Below are 6,000 nucleotides of genomic sequence, written 5' to 3'. Positions count from 1 at the left end.
TACTCAGTAATGTGTGGTATTGAGCAATACATTATTTGGCACTGCAGCGTACGTTGTGAGGCAATATGATAGTGACGTAGTGTATGTAGATATACCCGCATACAAATTGTGCAATTGGCCGCTGTACTTTACACAGGTGTGGTAGCTCTTGGGTCTCTACGAGACTGTCCATGGAGAATGTCCTCTTATTAGGTAAGTGATGAACCGCCCGTTGTTCGTCGTGTCTGCCTCTGTGATATGTTTCGGGGCCTGTGGTCAAGCTTGAGCTAGGTATCAGGTGAAGTCAGTTTACCAAAGGGATTCCCTGGGGGCATCTGTTATCCTCCGGTCCCTCTTCTCAGATGTTCGTGGTTCTGCAGCTCTGCGTGCTGGGTTCAGTCTCTGCACCTTGAGGCTGGGTAGCTTGTGTCGTGTGTGGTTGTTCTCACTGGAGCTCTTTGGGCTTTCGGGTCTCTTGGCTGGAGTGGGGATATCCCGTGTCGGGGGTAGGCCCATCTTTTGCAGAAATGGCTCCGGATCATCTTCTGATGTCAGGATCACACTTTCTCCCTCTATTTCCGTTAGGAGGGAGCCCTCCACTCCCCAGCGGTATCTCATACCTGAGTCTCTCAGTTTCTTGGCTACAGGAGCCAGCTTTCGTTTTCCATGAGGACTGTGAAGGGTATATCAGGGAATATTGCCACATTGTGTCCTTCATTAACGATTGCCCCCATTTCTCTGGAGCGGGTCATTATGGCTGATCTTGTAGCTATATCGAGAGTCACTATGATGATGTCTCTGGGTGCTCCGCTTGGGGCTGCCGCCGATTTCCGCACTCGAAAAGCTGCAGAGAGCCGCTGCTTGTCTTCGACTCCCCCTACGCCCATATGTGCTATCAGCCTGCGAGCATATGGCAGGATCTGTTCGGGGACCCCTCGGAGACGAAAGTTTTTCCGTCGGTGCCACGTCTCGAGCGTGGTCACCGAGAGTTTCAATTGTTGCACCTGAGCTGTGAGTTTTTCCAGGTGGGTGTCCTGGGCCGCTAGGTTTAGTTCCCTGGCCTCCTCGCGATTTTCCAGCGCCTGGACTTTTTGGCGCAACTCTCCTACTCCTGCCTGGACTTGCTTGAAGGTCCGCTCCCCAGATTTTCCTCATTTCTATGAGGAGTCTTTTTATGTCTCCCTTTGTGGAGGGTGTCTCATCTTCCTCCATTTCAGATAGGCAGGATGGTGTTTCTGACCTGGGGGGGGTATAGATTCCTCTTCATCCAGCGAGGCCTCAGATTCCTCATGAGTGCAGTGAGACTCAGGCGCCATCTTTATGAGCTGCGAGGCTGTCGGACGCTCAAAGGAGGTTCTAATATCCCGCTGGTGGGGACCTGCCGGTCCGTGAGTCTTTTTATTTTTTCGCCCCATTATCTCTATTGGGGGGATGTTCGTTTTTGGGCTTGTTCTCTGCCGTTTTGTGGCTATAAATTTAGAATTTGTCTCAGACCCGAGCGGAGCTCTGTTCAGAGACGTCCGCTCTGTGTCGCTGGTAGCCACGCCCCTCGCCTAAGCGGTTTTTATCCGCTTGTGAGCGAAACGGTCCGTTACATGTGGTGCAAAGGTGAGGCCAGGTTCAAAGATAACACCAAGACAACAAACTTGCAAGGGTGGACTGATACAAGCACCATCAACTTGCAGGGATAGCGAAGGAGGAGGCTCATCATTATGAGGGGGGAAAATAAGAAGCTCAGTTGTAGAGAGATTGAGTTTCAGAAAGCGGGAGGACATCCAATCAGAAATAGAAGAAAGGCAAGCAGTGAAGCGTTGCAGGATGGCAGGAGAGAGGTCAGGGGAGGAGAGATAGATCTGGGTGTCATCACCGTACTGATGGTAGCGGAATCCAAAGGAGTTAATGAGTTTGCCAAGAGAGGCAGTATAAAGAGAAAATAGAAGGGGACCGAGAACAGATAGATAGAGCGATAGATAGCTACTAGAGATAGATAGATTAAATGATAGATAGATAGATGATAGATACTAGATATATAGATTAGATAGATAGATTAGATAGATAGATAGATAAGACGATAGATAGATTAGATAGATAGATATTGATGGGCATTGGACAGCACAAGGAGAAATCATTTGGGAACTCTTAGCATAAGAATGCTACACTACAGGGCAGAACTTTACATGTGTCGTCACCAACATTTATTAATTGTCAGCAAACCAGAAGGAGTGAGTTCATCTAATATTGATAATATTAACCAGGGGGACCAGTCATTCATACGAATAATATGAATCTGATTGTTCTAAACCACAACCCAAATCCCACCCTGAAAGAACACTAACCTTGTATGTCAGGAGTGCGCAATAGCTAGATCCCCAGATGTTTTAAAACTACAACTCCCATGATGCCTTGTAATTCTAAAGGCATTGTAAATGAATGCAAAAATCATTGTAGTTGGAGTTCTCCAACATTTGGGGATCTACCTTTTGGGCAGCCTCGCTGTATACAGTGCAATCTTGGGATAAGGTTCTAAAAGGGAAGACGTCGCAAAGGAAACAAACTGAATGTTCTAAGATACCAAGCCGTTCAACATGCTGATGGTGTTAAAGGTACTTCCCTGCCAGATGCAGAATTCATGTGCTGCAACAAATTTGATTAATTAAATGGAGACAAATGAGCTCCTCCTACAGCAGGCATTGGCAACCTTCGGCACTTCAGATGTTTTGGACTACACCTCCCATGATGCTTTGCCAGCATTATGGGTGTAAAAGCATTATGGGGGATGTAGTTCACAACATCTGGAGTGCCGAAGGTCCTATAGCATATCAATTCTAAATACCTTAGGCCAGCACTTTGCATCCAGTGATGTGAGTGATGAGTCCACTTTCATAAAACCTCCTAGTGCTAATATTAATGGTATATAGGTAGTTAACGATGGCCAATCTAGAAACTTGAAAGGACAATTACTTTTTTCTTTTTTTTCTTTTACACAATCACATTGACATTTGTGTATACAGTCTCCTATTGTGACTATCACTTTTTAAAAAAATACATTTTCCATTGGGATACCTGCATCAATGTATCCATGCTGGTTTTAATTTATGTTCTAATCAATAATTAATTACCAGAATATCAATCAAAAGATATCCATATGCTGTTAGTATTCATTTCTGCTAGTTTTATTGGTATGTTTTTTTAGTTGATGATTGGGAAATTGTAACCTTTAGCAAATTGTGTTTTAATTGTTTTATGGGTTCCAATGTAATTCTCCCAGCTGTTTAGTTCATGAAATCCTGTCAGTTAGACTCCTGATAAGAAACAGGGTTTATAGTATTATATATTAAAACAAAAGATATATTGTTATTTATCTAAACTGTTCCAGACCTCAGCCATAAACCCATAAAGGGCTTATACAACCTGTCTCTTTATAATTAAGTTTCTTATCTGACTTGTGTCATTAAAACATTTTCTTTATAACATTTTGAAAGAAAACAGCTAATCCAATCAAAGATTAAACACCTCTTTAAACCCAATCAAAAGAGAATCTTGCAGTAATTAAGTCTCATTAAACTATGAGGTTACAGGAGATTACAGGATCAATTTCTGTTTACAACAAATTAGCCTTGAAGTATAACTCTTATAGGCTACATCAAGGAAGTAAATGTGAGGACATTGATTGATTGCTGATCAAAGGCGAAAACCAGAAAATGTCAAGGGAACAAATAAACAGATTTACAAAAAGATAACACGACTGACAAATTTTTTTATTTTCATTGGAAACGAACCCTGCATTGAGACTATATATAAAATGCTTTAATGATTGAACCTACAGTGGGAGTTTGTGTAGTAATAATCTGAGCACAAATTAAAATGGAGTTCGTAAGTAAACGAATTATGAATGAAAACCCGCTAACAGTTTAAATGATACGCTTTCAGTGTTTAGTAAATAGCCTTCATAATGTACAGCGCTACGGAATGTGATGGCGCTATATAAATAATAATAACAATAATAATAATAATATAGTGGAGTTGTGAATATCACCTTTGATGATTATTTAAAACTTGTGGGCTAATTTATACAAATTGGGTTTCCCTTTCCCCACAACTCACCTTTCAGTAATAAATGTAAAGAAAACCCCCAAAATGATTCACTAAACCTGAATTATTTGAAATTAACAAGAGAATTTCACATTTTAGGCAAAAACATATCAGAAGTAGAATCATAGAAGAATTGGACAAAGTTTCCTGCTCAGACACAAAAATAAATAAATAAATAAAATACATTTTGAAATTTTACAAGGCTACTTCAAAGCACCCATCTCAGCAAACAGACATGGGGGTACAGTTCCACCATATGGTCGTATTGTGTAAAGCCCACCACTACTTCGCAGTACCCTGATGTCAGTGGGTCCTACACTAATTGTAACATGGGAGATTAACTGCAATACTGACTGCTTAAACTGGACTCTCCTTAATGTATGCTTTCCTCTAGACACCACCTAAGGAGCATCCATAGGGAATGGGTGGGTGGGGTACTCAGCCCAGTAGTGATGCTGCCATAAAGACCAAAATATATACAAAATACATATTAGGGAACTGCGCACATATTAGGGGACAAACACAAAAATGCAGTTTTAAATTTTACAACTCTACTAAAATTTACCTGCATTTTTTTATAGATACAAACCGTGCGATGGATACACTGTAACACTGTGCGATGGTGAACCTAAACCTTCTGTCTCTCGTTCTGAATACAGCAACCTGCACCAAGCATTCACATCCTGCATCTCTCACTCTGAATACAGCAACCTGCACCCAGCATTCACATCCTGCATCTCTTACATACAACAACCTGTACCCAGCATTCACATCCTGCACATCTTACATACAGCAACCTGCACCCAGCATTCACACCCTGCATCTCTCACTCTGAATACAGCAACCTGCACCCAGCATTCACATCCTGCATTTCTCACTCTGAATACAGCAACCTGCACCCAGCATTCACATCCTGCATCTCTTACTTACAGCAACCTGCACCCAGCATTCACATCCTGCATCTCTCACTCTGAATACAGCAACCTGCACCCAGCATTCACGTCCTGCATCTCTTACTTACAGCAACCTGCACCCAGCATTCACATCCTGCATCTCTCACTCTGAATACAGCAACCTGCACCCAGCATTCACATCCTGTATCTCTTACATACAGCAACCTGCACCCATCATTCACACCCTGCATCTCTCACTCTGAATACAGCAATTTGCACCCAGCATTCACATCCTGCATCTCTTAAATACAGCAACCTGCACCCAGCATTCGCATCCTGCACATCTTACATACAGCAACCTGCACCCAGCATTCACACCCTGCATCTCTCACTCTGAATACCGCAATCTGCACCCATCATTCACATCCTGCATCTCTTACATACAGCAACCTGCACCCATCATTTACATCCTGCATCTCTCACTCTGAATACAGCAACCTGCACCCAGCATTCACATCCTGCATCTCTTACATACTGCAACCTGCACCCAGCATTCACACCCTGCATCTCTCACTCTGAATACAGCAACCTGCACCCAGCATTTACATCCTGCATCTCTTACACACAACAACCTGCACCCATCATTCGCATCCTGCATTTCTCACTCTGAATACAGCAACCTGCACCCAGCATTCACATCCTGCATTTCTCACTCTGAATACAGCAACCTGCACCCAGCATTCACATCCTGCATCTCTTACATACAGCAACCTGCACCCAACATTCACACCCTGCATCTCTCACTCTGAATACAGCAACCTGCACCCAGCATTCACATCCTGCATCTCTTACATACAGCAACCTGCATCCATCATTCACATCCTGCACCTCTTACATACAGCAACCTGCACCCATCATTCACATCCTGCATCTCTTACATACAGCAACCTGCACCCATCATTAACATCCTGCATCTCTTACTCTGAATACAGCAACCTGCACCGAGCATTCAACGCTGCATCTCTTACTCTGAATA

Source organism: Pelobates fuscus, chromosome 8 (assembly GCF_036172605.1).
Source record: "Pelobates fuscus isolate aPelFus1 chromosome 8, aPelFus1.pri, whole genome shotgun sequence".
NCBI classification, from domain to species: Eukaryota; Metazoa; Chordata; class Amphibia; order Anura; family Pelobatidae; genus Pelobates; species Pelobates fuscus.
This window is presented reverse-complemented; position numbering follows the sequence as displayed.